At 46.9% G+C, this 17,232-nt stretch overlaps 1 protein-coding gene across 4 annotated transcripts in view; it reads left to right on the top strand.

Annotated features, from left to right (window-relative positions):
* Positions 1-17,232, top strand: part of para (sodium voltage-gated channel paralytic) — a 231,669-nt gene that overhangs the window by 50,961 nt on the left and 163,476 nt on the right. The gene's annotated exons all lie outside the window — the stretch shown is intronic.

The following is a 17,232-nucleotide window of genomic DNA, read 5'->3' on the forward strand; positions in this document are numbered from 1 at the left end:
AATGCTGATCATCGGAATGCAGCCCAGAACGCTCGAAGTCACTATTTCATATTTTCCTTTTCCATAGCGCTTAGAGCGCTGAGCTTGTCGTTCTAAAACCGTGCAGTATTCAAGAAGACACAGCTACGAGTCAGTCATTCATGATACTGAGCGCACAAGTTCTCCGGTGGGCGGTGACTTCCTACGCATGGCGCTTTTGTGAAGCACTTCGGCGCATTGGTACTTGTAAGCGATGCGTATAGCCGCTATGTCCCAGCTCTGCACTGCTTTATCTCGCGCGCTATAGTTACCACGCACGAACCTCCCACAGCTTCCCCAACACTGCGCGGTTGTAGAGAGTTGCCGTATAACCGGGGCGCCCGGGCTCGAACTTATCTTGGCAGCGCCCATGCATCGGGGTCGCTCCTTGGTTGTGCCCTCTCCTCTGGAACTTCCCGTTAGGCTTCGCGCCGCGCTCGGGTGCAATAATCGCATTAGTGGGCCAGCCGGCTGCTTCTTCCACATAGTACGCGCCGGCGAGAGTACGTCGGAGGGAGCCCTGGCCGGCGTACGTGTGTTCCGTGTGTGCACTCTCCGGCTCGCCAACCGCGGAAGCTCTGCAGACGTCGCGTACCGCGTTAAAGGGCAACCGCATCGGACGCAACGTACTAAGTGCGTAAGCTATGGAAGTGGATACGCGCGCGCTCGGTAGGCGGAGACTGGAGCTGTATGCCGAGTCATTACACACAGCGTCGGCAATAGCGAACCGTAAGGCTGCTCTGATGGTGACGGTTGCTGTCGAAATTTCCATTAATAGACGGGGGCAAAATGCGAAAACACCCGTGTACTTAGATTTAGGTGCACGTTAAAGAACCCCAGGTGGTCGAAATTTCCGGAGTCCTCCACTACGGCGTGCCTCATAATCAGAAAGTGGTTTTGGTACGTAAACCACCCCCCCCCCCCCCCCCAGAAAAAAAAAAAAATTAATAGACGATGTAAAAAAGCCGTTGATGCTAATCAGCGAGCGCGTGTCGGCATTCACCATGCGTTGCGTTCTTTACGCAATGCGTAGCACGTATGAAGCAATGGCACGTTGGTTACATAACTGACACCGAGATTTCATTTAAGACTTGTACGCCATCAAGTGGGGGAAAAAAGGGGAAGGGTTCGGTGGGGGGGAGTAGAAGCGTCTCACGTGTCATGACGCCTGATTAACCAGCGCGCAGGCCTATGCAGAAAGTTATCGGCTGCGTCACTCAGGCGGAAGGAATGCTGGCAGTAGTTGTGCAAGGCCCATACACGGTAACACCATCCCCATGCACTAACGGCTACTCCGGCAAACAAGTAAGCGTGCTTTCAAAGACTGAACGAGCTAACACAAAACGGTGAGAAGGAATGCGCTTCTATCAGTTTTAAACAGCGACACAGTAACGCATTACCAACGTATACTTTAAAAAATTGTGGAGTTTAGCGTCCCGGAACTCCACATTTAGTAATGGGGGACGCTGTAGTGGAGGACTCCGGATCAATTTTGAACACCTGGGATTCTTTAAAGTGCTGCGCTATACACAAGCGCTTTTCGCATGCCGCTCCCGTCAAAATGTGGCCGCTACGGCCAGGATCGAATCTATGACCTGCGCTCAGCAGCGCAACGCCGTGCCAGTGATTTACCGCGGCAGGTGCATATTTTCGCCAGTACATTCTTTACAGGCATTGGCTACGGCTGCGTTCTTTTTTCTCGCCCTAATTCAATCCACGTGCCCACCGGAAGAAAACTGGATACCCAACGCTATACGCATTTTGAATATCGAACGACCCTGTTACGTGAAATGGACGTGCTGACTACTGACGACGATATTTCGTAGTTATGTCGGAATCACTTCGTGCAGGGGTTGCCGTTGTATAGCTCGTTCAATAAAACAAATTGAACGCGTGTTTCAATGCTGCTTTTATAGTTGTTGATGACTAGATAAAGAATTCAACATGTATAGTCCACGATAGCCCTCTAGATATCAGCCCTATTTGCATTACACTGACACGCAAATCGCACGCTAACCTACCTTCCTGTATTGTTGCTTTAAACAGCAAAATATTACATGCTTCATGCGTGTTAAAAGGAAGGTGATAACCACAAGTTCGTGTTGCCTTACATCGGCTCAGTGCATTTGACCAACTTTCCGATTCGTTACCTGTGCGTAAAGTAGCTTGGTTTATTTGCATCAAACATGCACGTAGTTGTTACGAGGCGTCTGCTATGTGTGCATCTTATAACCGACATCTCCCTTGCTTTCTTAAGCACTTCCCTGGCATGCAGGGCCCACTGCTGCCAGGAGGACCCTTCTTTCAAGTACAAAGAAAAAGGATACCTACGCGTGTTTCCACTTACAAGATTTGGCAATTTCGACATGAAATAATAGGTTATTAAACTGAGTCTGGAGCATCCAGCACCAGGTTACCGTGAAATGTTTGCCTACGCACCCTCGCTGGTTTCGTCAGGAAGGAATGAATCGATCGCGAGCACCTCACTCTCTGTCACGCGGAGGCAGCTCGTATGAGACAGCACCAGCTTGTACTCACGAAATTCCCTGCAGAAAACATTCCAAGCAGGCACGCGACTAAGCATTCATAGGAGACACGTTTCAGCTTGGGTCGTTCGCATTCGCTGCAATTACAGTGGTTAGCATTGTGCTTGGCTTTCAGCCATCTTAGTTTATGTTTGCTGACACCCGCAAGCTGCGCTTTCGTGCAAGGGGTCAACGTGCAATTATTCTCGAACTAGCGTGCTGACAGGTTCATTAGTTCCATGCGATAACAACTCTGCAACTGCATCGCATGGCTGAAGTAGTGTGGCCGAACACGAAACTATACAAAAGAAGTGTAGTTCTACGGTACACGTTTATGCAGACGTTTTCTTTTTTGTACTTTCCTTCCTTCGGCACTACTCTTCCCACTGTTGTTGCCGAAGAGACCAGAGAGCGCAGAGTCGAGATACCTTCCTGGAAGGTATTTTACTTTTCTTTGCTTCCTTCTTGCCCCGATGTTTGTGCACACGGACTTCGCAGGAAGCGCCCCAAACTATGCGTTTTCTCGTATTTCTTTTTGTGGCCAGTTTGTACTCGGGGATGTTACTTTTGTCAAGTTCTGTGCCGGGAACCTCGAGTACTTCCTCAATATATTTGTCGTCGCTCGCAAGATCGAAACGCGGAAAGTCGCCGCGTGGGCTTCGGAGAAGTGGTCGTGCTTGACAAATAACTTCTCCAATTTTGCTCTCGCGTACGTGCGCAGAAAGAAGAGAAAACACTCGCAACACGACGCTTCCTACGACGCGCATGGCAAATAAAGAAACATAAAGGGACGAGCGCAAGGAAAGACGGGCGAAAGGTAGGAGTCGTTCTTAATGTTTCATGTTCGTCTCCTCGGATATATAGTGGCGAAACACGTAACACACTCTCATAAAGAATGATCACACTCTTAGCAGCGTAGGCTAGCATTCATGAGAGAGAGAAAGAGAGAGAGAGAGAGAGAGAAAGAAAGAAAGAAAGAAAGAAAGAAAGAAAGAAAGAAAGAAAGAAAGAAAGAAAGAAAAGCAAGGGCTCGTATTCACAAAAATCTTCTTACGCAAAAGCTTTTTGTAGGAGGCGGCGTCGGTCAATTGCTACGTTGAACATATATAATGTACCGCACAGGACAATGTTTAATTGTCCAGAGATACTCGACGAAGACCTAGCGCAGCCCGAGATGATGGTCACCAATCACAGGCGATGAAGAGGTAGGCTGCAGCTGCTGATAGCGATGATGACGTGCAGATGAGAAAGATGTGCAGAATAAATGCAAGCAATATTACTAGCGAAGGCGGCTGATTAATGACAGATAAATATGACTTACGAACAAAAAGCTTTATGTATTTGACGGAAGGAGGTTCTTGCGGGAAACACAGCCGACTGTGAACTGTTTCTTATACCTGATGACTTTGGATGACTGTAGAAGGAAACTTCCTGACTTCTTTATCAAAGAGCACTACGACCCGAATGACAGACGTTTGGCCAGTAGTCATATTTAGTGTCAATAATACTAATTTTGTCCAAATTATCATATTGTATGCAACTTACTATATGCTTAATGTTTTTCTTCTTCCTATATCAGGCTGAAGTGCATTTTGAATCTGTTATTTAAAAATTTCCTGCATTGATCAGCCGTTACCAAGATGCTTCTTGGGGAGTTTACACGTCTAAAGTAGGGTGGTGGTGGTGGTTGCTGTAGTGCCGGTAATAATGACTATGACTATTAACAATAAGAAATAGGACAAGCTACAGTACAGTCAAAGGATGCGACAGCAAGTGGAAACACCGAAATCTACATAAGATATTGCAAAGAAGACTTAGTACTGCCTTTACGTCATACCTTACAGACTGTTCTATTAAAAACCTCTTACTTAATTATTTGGCACACTTCCCTCGTCATATACGCTGTCACGCATTGGCAAGATTGTTATACTAAAAAAGCTCGCTCACGTGCACGTTTTTTTTTTATGCCTCAATCAGCCATACGGAGTTAGCATTCATTTCGTTATTTTCCTTTTTTGGCTGCACACATACGGGTCACGTATTAAAAAAAATTAGGACAACGAAATGTATTTAGGAGGCGCTTACTCATACAGAGTGCAGAAGAGAGAAACACGTAACAGCTCCACCACATTTGCAATTCTGCTGCCCTCAGCGCCTTCGCTGCATTCATAGCGGTGCGACCGAGGAAGGTCGAGGGCTGGGCGGACATTGAAAGGCCACGGGGAGCGAGAGGGGACACAGTGTTTGTGCCGCGAACAGCGGCGACGAGAAGAGCAAGCAGGCGACCGCCAGTGAGCCAACAATGGCCGCGCGAAAGGGACGACGAGCAGCGGCGTTAATTAATTGGATGACCACAATCAGGCACCGCGAGAAGACAAAAGAAAAGGGCGCCTCGCGCACCGAGGCCGGCCGCTCGGCCGACCGACACGGCAACGGAGCTCGCTGTGCCGCGCGCGACGAGCGAGCTGACGCCGAGCGCGCAAAACGGGCGCGTGTGAGAGGCTCGCATTCGGGAAGCACGAATGACGAGCGAGGAGACAACTCAGGGAGACAAGGTGCAGCGTCAGCGGTAACTGCGAATAGTTTCAGCACAACAGCACCTAAGCTACTGGAGCCACCCTTTTCTCATATCTTTTCTCCGGGAAACGGCATTTGCTTAGGCTGTTTCACAATTATGAGTATTGCTAAAACGGGAAGAGTCCAGCGGTGAACATGGTACAGCAAGAAGCAAAACACGTCGGTCATAAACTGGTTCTGATTCCTCGTGTATGCCGCGTTCAGCGCTGTTCTTTTTCTTTTCCATCGTTTTTATTGCTGCAGTTGCTGCACGTTTAACATACAGCAATTGAGCGTACTGCCACCTTGCTAATGTGGCAGTATAGTGGGAGCCACAACTAATTATCCGGAATTTACCGCCACCCAATCTGGAGCGCGATTATACGATTGCCCGTGTTCCTTCAACGCGTGTGCCATTGAACGTCATTTGCTCAGTCACCGCACGCAGCGTCGACCTTCAGCTGACGCCTCTCAGCAGCCACTACACATGCCTCACCATGCAGCGCATAAGCACCGACTCACATATACACCGGCTGGCGTTCGCGCTTCGGTTAAGAAATCGTCGTTTTTTGACACTGTTCGTTTTACGAGGAAGATTCAGCAACTTGTCATGCTTTCCTTAATCCCGACATTTACACTCAGGAATCGCAGCGCAAAAAGTGATAGGCATGCAAGGAAAGGTATAGGGACAGCAGAAGCGCTGCCTTTAAACTAAAGCTTTATACTTAATTGTCACATATTTTCAACATTTTCAACAAACCTCTAATTAAAGGACAGTGCTCGTGCCTTTTCTACCTTTCCTTGTCTGTGTCTTTTTGCCCTTTTAGATCGTTAAGCTGTTCCATTCTCCAAGCACCTCATTATTGTTACCGGAATTTAGGTTCTAGGGCAAACTTGCACGCTCCTTTGTACAGCGCTCGGATACAATCATGACTATGCAAGCAAAAAAAGAAAAAGAAGAAGGGGGGGGGGGGCAGCCTTTCTGAAAGAGGCGGAGAAAGGGATTAAGCACAGAACCCTCGCCAAGGACGGGCCTCATGCCGCAGTAATTCACGTGCCAGAACGGGGAATTGCACGTGAGAAAAGCTGTTGTTTATTTATTTATTTATTTATTTATTTATTTATTTATTTATTTATTTATTTATTTATTTATTTATTTATTTATTTATTTATTGAATACTGCGGACACGTGGTCCAAGCAGGGAGGGCGACATATGGTACATACAAAGAAAATCAGATTGACAAAACAAACAGAACAATGAAAAACAAGATTAGGAAGTAGATTCAATTTATACAATTCCATTCGGTTACAGTTCGAGGAAAAAAAGAGAACTTATATGTGTTTGTTCTTGTAAAGTAAGGGGTTAATGCATCATGTCTGCGGTGGCGTGTAGTTCTGGTCGATAACTGCGATAAATGTTCAGATGGGTCAAGGGATAAATTGTTAGTGTGAAGTAGTTTAAGGAATTCAAGTCTCTGTTTTTTTCTTCTAAGTTCGAGTGGTTCAAGGTTGTTAATTTTCATAAGTTCGGTGGGGGAATCACATCTGGAAAATTTCTTAAATATAAATCTGACCGCTTTTCTCGGAATTCTCTCAAGGCTATTGATATTAGTTTTTGTGTATGGATCCCAAACTATGCAAGCATATTCGAGCTTAGGTCTAATTAGGGAGATGTAGCATAGCATTTTAACGTTAGGTGGGGCTTTCTTAAGTTTGTGTCTCAGCAGGCATAGTTTTCTGAAGGCTGAAGCGCAAGTGTTAGTTATGTGATCATTCCATGATAGTGAATTGTTAAGGGTCACTCCTAGGTATTTTTCGCTAGTGACTTCACGAAGAGGTGATGGACCTAACTTATATGTATAAAACAGGGGTGATTTCTTATGTGTCATTCGCAGTAGTACGCTTTTATCTGTGTTTAGTGTCATTCCCCAGCACCCGCACCATGCAAGAATGTTATTTAAACTACAACATAAACTAGTTTGATCATGGAGAGAAACAATATCTTTAAAGAGCACACAGTCATCGGCAAATAATCGAATCTGTACACCACCTTCAACCGTGTTAACAATATCATTAATATATAGAACGAAAAGAAGAGGACCGAGCACACTGCCCTGGGGAACACCCTATGTGACCGGAAGGCAGCCCGATTTTTCGCCATTTATCTCAACGAATTGTTTCCGGTTAGACAAATAAGCTGAAATCCAAGAGATATACATCTGAGGGATTCCTGCATTTTCAAGTTTTAGGATTAATTTATCATGAGGGACCGTATCGAATGCCTTACGGAAGTCAAGGAAAATTATGTCTGTTTGTCCGTTCTTGTCAAGGGTTGATGCAAACGAATGAACTACAGTGACCAGCTGTGTGACAGTCGAATACCCTCTTCTGAACGCGTGCTGGAAATTAGTTAAAATTGAATGTTTTTCTAGATATGTGGTTATGCTTTTTGCTATAATATGTTCGATGAGTTTGCAGCATGATGACGTTAAAGAAATAGGACGGTAATTATCTACAAGTAGACGGTCTCCCTTTTTATGAATTGGTGCTATTCGGGCTGTTCTCCAGTCATTCGGTAATGCAGACGACAATAATGAAGCACGGAATATTATAACAAGAAACTTTGATAAGGTTACAGCATATTTACGGAGAAACAAATTAGAGATATTATCAGGCCCACTTGAACATTTCGGTTTTAGGTTCAGCACCATAGACAGTACACCAGCATACGATATAAAATTCACATCAAACGGTTGGTACGCTGGGCAGTTACGTGAACAATTACTGGGAGTTGAGAAGACACTGTGAAAAAACATATTAAAGTGATGACCAAGTTCAACCTTCTCCGTAACCATCTGTCCATTTATTGTCATTTGGGATATTGGTTTCTTCTTCTCGGCAATGTAATTCCAAAATTTACTTGGATCGTTTGTAATAAAATTAGGCAGAGATGAGTTAAAATAATAATCCTTTGATTTACGCACGGCAAGTGCAAGCTTGTCTTGTAGTTCAGATATTAAGTTTGGCTGCGTACGGGCCTTCTTTAATCTCTTAATTTTACGTTTCATATGAATGATGTGCAATTGATCCATGGTGTTTGCTTGTGAACTTGTTTTTTCTTATTTGGTATGAGTTTATCAATGCAAAAATGACACATGTCCTTAAAGCGGGTCCAAAGTAAGTTAACATTATTTTTGTCAAAATCAGTTAGACAATTTTCCAAGTAATCAATCGCGCATGCGTCGTTCGCGCGAGAATAATCTTTGACAAAATGGACAGATGATTTTTTAAGTTTTAGCACAGGAAACAAGCTGTAAGCCAACACAAACAAGACAGTGGTCGGATAGCCCCTGCTCGATCACCACCGTGAATTCATCGAATATCCGAGCTAAGAAAACAAGGTCCAAAAATAAAGATGACGAACCTTGCACACATGTTGGTTCAAGAACAACTTGTCTGAGATCATGTGTTAATATGATATCAAAGAGTACATTAATATTCTGACTGTGATGTGGCCCAGGCTGAAGGCGCATCCAGTCTACACCGGGCAAATTAAAATCGCCTAATAGGATAATCTTACTGTGTAAATAGTTATTCATACAAGACCGTAATTCATGCGAAAATTCAGGAGGGGAGTCAGGAGGTCTGTGGATTGCGAATATAACGAGGGTATAACCCCAAAGAGATACCTTTATGCATATACATTCCAACGTAGGTATTATGTCCAGAACGACAGCCTCTATCGGATCTTTAATTAGTACCGCCACACCTCCTCCCCTAGAAGACCTATCCACGCGATAAACACTATAGCAGGGAGGAAAGATGTCTTGGCCGTTAATATCTTCGCGAAGCCAAGTTTCGGTAATAACAGTAATGCGAGGGTCGTGTTGAAGTAACAGTATTTCTAAGGAATCTGCTTTATTTACAATACTTCTAGCATTAATATTTAATAATCGCAGTTGCTTATTCCTTGAAGGTTCATAGTTTCACGACTGCGTTTGCCGAGAGCGACTATCTGCAACCTGTACCCGTTTGTTCTGCGATTCGTCCCAAAAGAAAACATGCCTGTCTACTTTGAGCTTGTCGTGTATAAGTGACACCTTCTTTCCTTGAAGTTTATCGTTTCTTGCACTTTCCCACAGAAGCTTGCGCTTCTTTAAGGTAGATTGCGAGTAGTCGTTCTGGATGAAAATACTAGTTCCCTTCAGTTTTCTTGCATTTTGCAGTATTTCTTTCTTTTCATTAAAATTCTGAAGATACAGAATTACAGGTCGCTTGTCACCTTGCTTTCCTAATCTGTGAATCCGACCGACAGGATCACACAGTACATTCAATTTTTCTTTGAGTACATCCTTAACAACTTTATCCTTGAGTGCATTTTCTGTCTCATTTGGAATTTCAGGTTAGAGGTGATAATGTTGTTACGGGAGGATAAAAGAAAAGAGAGGAAGAGGAAGATCGCGAGACGCTGGCTGCTGCGTGTTGTTACTGGTCAGCCATCTTAACCACATTGACTCTGCTTGTAGATATATTGTAAATACAGTCTGTCTATACTCCCAACATCCCCGTAACATATTGGTGGAGGTGCGAGGTACCACGGCTGGAAGCGGAGCTGCGCAGTGGACGTCGCATCACCACCCCCACCCTGAATGACGGTGAGTACGCGGGATCAACGTCGTTGCCACCTCCAACGTCACCGTCGCAAGCTACGTCGCTGTCCCCTTCGGCTGTGGTTGTGCAACCCAAGGATCCCGGAACTTCCTGTGGGATCGATGGCGCCGACGTTAAAGAGTGGGTTGCTATATACGAACGCGTGAGTGGAATCGACAGATGGGACCCTACGCTTATGGTAACTAACCTGTTGTTCTACATAAGAGGCTCAGCAAAGATGTGGTACGAGAACCACGAAGAGAAGCTAACCAGCTGGGACTAATGCAAAGAGAAGTTAACAGAGTTGTTTGGCAAACTAGCCGGCCATAAGATTGCCACAAAGCAGGAACTGGTCTCCTATGCCCAATCCCCCACGAAGTCCTATGTCTCGTACATCCAGGACGTGCTGGCACTTTTTCGTAAACCCGATCACGACATGACAGAAGCTGAGAAGGTCGGGCGCGTGCTGAAGGGAATCGCGGACGACGCCTTTAATCTGATCATGTACAAAAGCTGCTCTGCAGTTGATGCTATCATCAAAGAGTGCCGACGATTCTAGCAGGCTAAAAGCCGACGCGTCCTGCAACCATTCACCAACCTTCCCAATACTGCCGCAACCTCGGCGTGTGAAGATCAGCCCGCACAGCAGCATGCGTCGCCATCAGAAGACGTGGGGCGAATCGTTCGACGTTAACAGGATGCGATGGCGCCCACAGCTTTCTGTTCGCGTAGCCCTGATGCTACCTCGTTTTGAGTTCCCCTCGTACAAGCCATCGTTCGCCAGGAACTTGAAAGCATTCGTCTACATTCTGTCTGTGCTATCGCCAACTTCAGAGCCAACGAACGCCGTTCTACTATTTTCTCTCCACCCCGACGCGTCTCTCCGCGTTATCGCAGCCCGACTTAGCGGAGAACTGTGGATGACCAGCCGATATATTTCACCTGTCGCAGCATTGGACATGTCGCCCGATACTGTCGTAAATCCTGGCCCTCAACACCTCACACGCCGACAAACCTGAGCCGTTTTGATGGGAATGCCCGCAATGTTTCGCCCACCGCCGAGTCTAGCAGCGCCGATAACTCTGCTAGGAACACGTGGTACAGTCGCTCACCATCGCCGCGCGGACACCAATCCGGTTCACGGAAAACACGTCGCCCATCTTCCTGTTCGCCGCAGCCGGTATGATAAATAAATAAATAAATAATGAAATAAATAAATAAAAAGAAGTTTTGCGCAGCTGATAATTCACTTGATGATTTCTAACAGCATCCCCTTTGAATCGGGGTAGCAAGAAACACCTTTGTGAGCTATCGTAATTGAGCCTATCTGCTTTATGTCTGAAACGTATACCTATGCCTGTGATGACTCCACCTCCGTATTCACCCCAGTTCTTGTTTCCCCTAATGCCCTAAACGTTTCTTGCTTATGTCAATCGCTTTACACTTACCTTTACCCTGCATCGCATGTCACATACAGTAGTTGGCCCTGCGTATGAATATCACGCCTGCCGTGTCTATGGCCACTTCAACGCTTAAGCCACAGCCCAGAGACAGCGAAAGCATAGCAATAAACAAGGGTGGAATGACCCTACGCTGTACAAGTAGTTACGATACCACAAGTGTACTAGGCAGCGACGATCCCGGTACTCGTTCAATGATCCTAGAACGTGACAATAACTTCATTTTTACCGGGCCGATAGAAACCACCCTGAACGCTTAATTTAAACACACGCCGCTTATTCTAACGCTAATGATTTTGCAACATGTTCACACTGTTGCCAGCTTGTTATAGACTTAGCATGCTAGGCGCGTGGCCCGGCAACAAAAATAAATGTCTCTCCAACTCTCTCTCTATCGCTGTCTATCAGTGTTAACGCGCTGTCAATGTGAACACTGTCAAACGGTGCAATTCAAGCGCTTTATCCTCTGCCATTTCTCATGTTACGTAACTGAAAAATCTGTTACAGCGTCCGTTACATGATGCGGCCTACTAAATATCTTTATAGTTCACAAATTCATATGCTGGCTAACGCAGGCTCTGTCTCTCCTTATCATGGTCAAGTCATGAGTTCGTTTACATCACTTTGGCTTCAGACAAGCGATCGTGGTAGCCGCCTTTATTATGGATCTGCCAGAAACGAAAGCCATAAGCGGCTTCATGTAAAATTGCACCATACTTGCACGACCAAGTTGCGCCCACTGTAGTTGAAACAAGTGCAGTTGCTTACCAAAACAAAAAGGCTAGGAACGAAGGGCGCAGAAGAGAAACGGGGGATTGACGTTTCCAAACCATTACGTATAGACTGTTCACCCTGAGAAGCAGATGTGTCAGTCTTTTGTTGTAATAAATAATGCATAGCGCATCGATCGTATGCAGATCGCAGGCAGGATGCCACATGTGGCTGTTTATGGTACGAGGTGTCGTCTGAATCAGTTGTGAGTCAGAAAAGGCTAAGCTGTCAAGATTTGAAAGCTTTCCATCCGAACTATGCATGTTAATTCTACTTTATACCACGGCCCCAGCGACAAAGCACTACGCTCTCATGTCCATCGTCCTGACAATGGAGTGAGCAGCAATCTATAGGCCATAGCCACATTATAGAAAAATATACACAAATCATTTGTTTGTTTGCTTGTTTGTTTGTTTGTTTGTTTGTTTGTTTGTTGCTTTAATCACTAACAACTTTTACAGCACCCCGTGCAATCAACAAAAGGTAGAGAATTCCTCTAAGAACCGACAACATACCAGCCTGCCCTTTGTTTTCGTTCGAACTTGCCAACGATTTCTTTTCCGGATCAGTAGACAGTTTTTCCATAGCGCGGTCCGTGACCGCGGTATTGTACACCCTCCATCCAGGTGAGCGTATCCACCTCCCATTCCCACGTTATTTCATCGTGCAGTATCTTATAGCTTTTAATCACGTTCCGCATAGGTTTCAACAAGTGGAACATCTCAATCTCGTTTCAGATAGACTCCACCAATTAGGTACGAGATATTTGCAAAGAGGAACCTAGCGGAGCGAGATTAACAGTGTTGTCTTGGTAAGCGACTGCATCTCTGCAACAATGCAACAACGACTGCAACAATGACACTCGCTGGACTTTCTACGAACTTATGTCCACCAGTTAAGTACGCACTCAGCGTTCAGGACGCGCCATTTCTTTGTCACCGCTACGTACGCTCTCCTGAACGCTGGCCTCAAGCTACGATTTGTCACGTGGGAGGAGCTTGACCCGTCCTTTTGCCGAGATAGACGTGCCGCCTCTGAGGACTTATTTCCAGACTGAACAACAAACTCTCTACAGCGGCTCTGCAAACTGCGCTATTTTTCGTTTTACTCCACGGAAAACAAGGCGACGCTCCAAAACAGACTCCAAGCGCAAAGACAAAACGCCGACGCCTAAGAAAGCGAGGGAAGGAAGCTTCCTGCGCCCCCAAACTGCGGTGGCAGAAAAACGGGCTGCGGTTGTGAAAAACAATTTCAATGAGCTGGGCGAAACTCCTCGGGGGGCGCCCATTTTACGGTCCCGGTAGCCGTAAGTGAAGGAAACGAAGCGACAAAAAGACGAGCAGTGGGGTCGATGAGAGAAGCTTAAAATAAGCAAATAAGCTATAAAAAGGGGACAATTTTCAGAAACCTAATATAAGTTGGCGAAAGCTTGAAGAAGCCAAAGACAAGAGACACAGTAGAAGCGGCGTAGTGGACCGTAGAGGGGGCGAAGAGCAGAGCGGGACTTTAGCGTGCCTATGATGAAAGGCACGCGCGGAGAGTGATAGAAAGTGTGTGAGAGCAATAACTTAAGCCTCGGGGCCGCAGCGCAGCACGTCCGAACACAGTTGAGAGAAGTGTGTGCGCGTTCGGGGAGAAAGGGGCAGGTTCGTTTCGCACGAGAGAGAGAGAGCTTATGTCGGGGACAAGAGAGTTGCGGTGGTGCCACAGAAGGCCGAAGGTTGATGAGAAAAAGGGAAGGGGGAATCGAAGGGAGAGGGGCAGCGTAGGGGTGCACCAAAAATAAGCCTCCCTATACGAACCCTTCCCCACTCCTCTCCCGCGAACTCTTAGCCGAAAGCACTCGCACGTTTCCTTCCCGGGGCCTTTGTTTTTCTTCCTTTCCTTCGCCAAGGTCGTAGAATCGATCCCCCACCCTTCGCTCGGGTGCGCGCTGCCCCGAGCCTTCGGCGAGTTGTGGCGGGGGTCCGAGTGCGTAGCGGTGTGTCCGGCCCAAACGGACCCCGCCGCCGCCGCCGGCGTCAGCGGCCGCCACCATTAGAGGCGGTACGGCGGGGCCGCCCAAGGACAGCCCATGCGAGCGCGCACACACATACGCGCAGCCCCGACACAGCAGCGCCCAGTACTCAGCCAGCAGCACGTCGCCGTCATGTCCCTCTGCATAGACGTTGCGCTATAGCGTCGCCGGGCCTATGGGGAGTGAGAAACGGAAAGCGGCAGAGGCAGCAAGAGAGAAGGGAGAGAGAACAGACAGCGGCATCGCTGTTTTGTTAAGCTTCTCTGGGCACGGCAACGCTGCTGGCGTTTCTGCTGGTGCCCTTCGTCATTAAGTGGCGGTGTATATAGACCGCAGTTAAGGGGGAGTCACGATAGCGTCACCCGATGGTACCAGGTGTCGCGGCCACGGTTCTTGAGTACAGGAAGCAAAAAAAAAATGAAAGGGTGAGAATAGAAAGTAATAATAGAGAAACGAATATATCTCGCCGCATTGGTAACGTTGATGAGTTGTCCGAAATTTAAAGACGAGCGCCGGGCACCTGCAAATATGATTTATGCGCTGAACAGTTTGCGAGCTGGCACAAGTTTTTTTGCAGTTCAAACACTTTAGAAGCACATGTAGATAGATTAACGTATCCAAATCTTCTCTCATACCTGCATGATACGCATGAATGTGCATGCCAATATTGATTCAGTTATACCAGTACAATCTGTATATTTTTCTGCCAGCGTCATGCAATGATGATAACCTTTCCAAAATTAGGAATCAATTTAGGGTAATTTTGTCGTACTTTTGACAAAAACAAGGTGAAGATACTGATTTTTCTATTTTCATATGAGTTGGCGATGCTAAGTTGTGTCCTGGTTTTCGCGTTCCTGTGTCGACGCTTCCGTTTCGAAAACAATTATTTTCACAGTTACGAATACTTAAACGCTAATAATGACTTCTAGGTATTTGCACAGAAGTTCAGCATCTGTGAGTTGAATTGCGTCAGCAGAAGCGATTCAAGCACACGCACCAGGACGACACAAGAAACTGGCATGCTAAAGTCACTGTACGGTGTGGAGTTATGACGAGCAGGAGCGGATCGCATTCATCAGCAGACCTGTGAAACAAAAACTCTGTCGGTTAAGAACTGCTTACCTGCCCACTCGTGTTGCTGAGGGGATACCTGCAGCTGCCTCCATGCCTTCATTGCTGGATCAGGTGGCTCAGAAATAGGCATCGTAAACTACATTTGGAAGAAATGAAAGCACTGTACTACCACTCTCTTTAAATATGTGCTTTCGAAATGTGGACTGAAAACTTAAGTCAATAATTATTGGCTCGAATGCTTCCAATTGCATATGGATGGAAAAAAACTTTATTGAAAATCCGGCGATGTTTAACGACCCGGGCTCAGGTCCCCCATGAGGGTACTTCGAGGCCTTGCCTCGTATCCGCCTCTTGGGCCTGGTGGACTGTCCACTCTTATTAACAATAAAATTCAAATAGCGCTAGACGACAGGACCAGAAAGAGGAGGAGACAAACACGGCGCTGTGTCTTTCAGCGCCGTCTTTGTCTCCTCCTCTTTCTGGTCCTGTCGTCTAGCGCTGTTTGAATTTTATTGTTACCATGGAACACCAACTCGCCCAATCCGCTGCCCTTCTGCTGTCCACTCTTGTGTCTTGAAGTTGGAGCTGCGCAGAGCGGCGGCCCACTTCGAGACAAGAGCCTCCGGAGCTACTGCCATTTTAGCTGCTATAACAGGACGCTCCCACAACATGTGCGAGAGCGTTGCTCTAGTTGCCTGACTTAACTTGCAAAGAGCACTCGGGTATTGCGCGGTGAAAATGTGCCGCAATCGCACCGGACCGGGGAAGGTGTGTGTCTGCAGTTGTCGCCAGACGACTGCCTGGCGACGTTCCAGTTAGGGTATAAGGTGGGGGCAATATCCGCCTGCCTAACTGGCATTGCTTGGTGATGTCATTGCATCTGACTAAGCGTTCTCGCGTGCTTCGCACCAGCAGGTCCGAAATCGAAGAGGGGGTTCCCGACTCTGCGCAGCCGGTAATTTCTCGCGCAGAGCGGTGTGCTACTTCGTTCTTAGGGGGGCCCTCGTCGGTGGGGGTGGCGACGTGCGCTGGGAACCACATGATTGCAGTGCTATCAAAGTGCTATCGACCAGCTTTCCTTAGGATCTGGAGAGCTTCGGAGGAAATGCGCCTCCACGCGTAGTTGCGAACTACGGATTGTCAGTCGCTAAGAAGTACCTCGCATAGGGGGTCGGTAAGCGCAAGCGCTATCGCAAGCTATTCCGCTGTTTCTGGGTATTCCATGCTGACGCTACACGTGTACGTAAGCCGAGAGTTAACGTCTACGCCTACCGCCTCGAAGCGGCCTTGTTTTGTGTATTCTGCCGCGTTTACGAAGCGCGTAGTCCTCTCCCCACCAAATGAACTCAGCAGTGCCTTGGCACGGGCCTAGCGTCGGCTACCGTTATGTTCGGGAGGCATGTCTCGAGGGATTGCAGATCACTGATACATTTCCTGCAGCAAGTCTGAACCATGCAAACAGAAGCAGCTCCGCGGGGGAGTGTACCTCGCTGTGACACATTGGAATTGTTCTCTTTCTAAGGCACACTGCTAATTCTTATGTTTTAATTCCACTTGGCTCTCTGAAGCCTCTTTACCTCACGGTGAGTGTGCTGCTGCTTGCGTCATACCTCCAATCTAACGCTGACGGCTGAGGATACGAATGCGAGTAGGTTCCATTGGTTGACTCACAAGAATGAACACCGCAGCCCTCAATACGGCTTCTTTTTGCGGACTAGCTGATGGCACATGTCGAGACCTTACAGTTCACGTTGGTCTTTACTCCACCCAAAGTCCTTCAACAGACAGACACGAATGTAGCGTTATCGCTCCTTTTTGGGATCAGTACTGCGTCTCGAGGATACATATATTACTTCTATGTGTATATGCAGTAGCATCAACACTGCGCTCGGAAACGCTTCGCACGGTTTTTGCGGCCGCCAGTATGGAAATAAACCGATACGCCAGTTCGATGTTCTGAAAAGCTGGCTTTCCCTTTGTATGAAAATTCTTGCGGTGCACTACCATTTCTTTTCAGAAGCCTGCTTTTAGGCAGTAATATGGAAAAATACTCCGTTTGTGATATGCGGATTATTGTGGCTCTGATGACACCAGCGTGCTCAGCCTCAATATAACTGTTCCTGGCACATCATAAGAAGTCAGCAAACAAAGACACGA

The sequence above is a fragment of the Dermacentor andersoni genome, chromosome 2, assembly GCF_023375885.2.
Source record: "Dermacentor andersoni chromosome 2, qqDerAnde1_hic_scaffold, whole genome shotgun sequence".
Taxonomy (NCBI): domain Eukaryota; kingdom Metazoa; phylum Arthropoda; class Arachnida; order Ixodida; family Ixodidae; genus Dermacentor; species Dermacentor andersoni.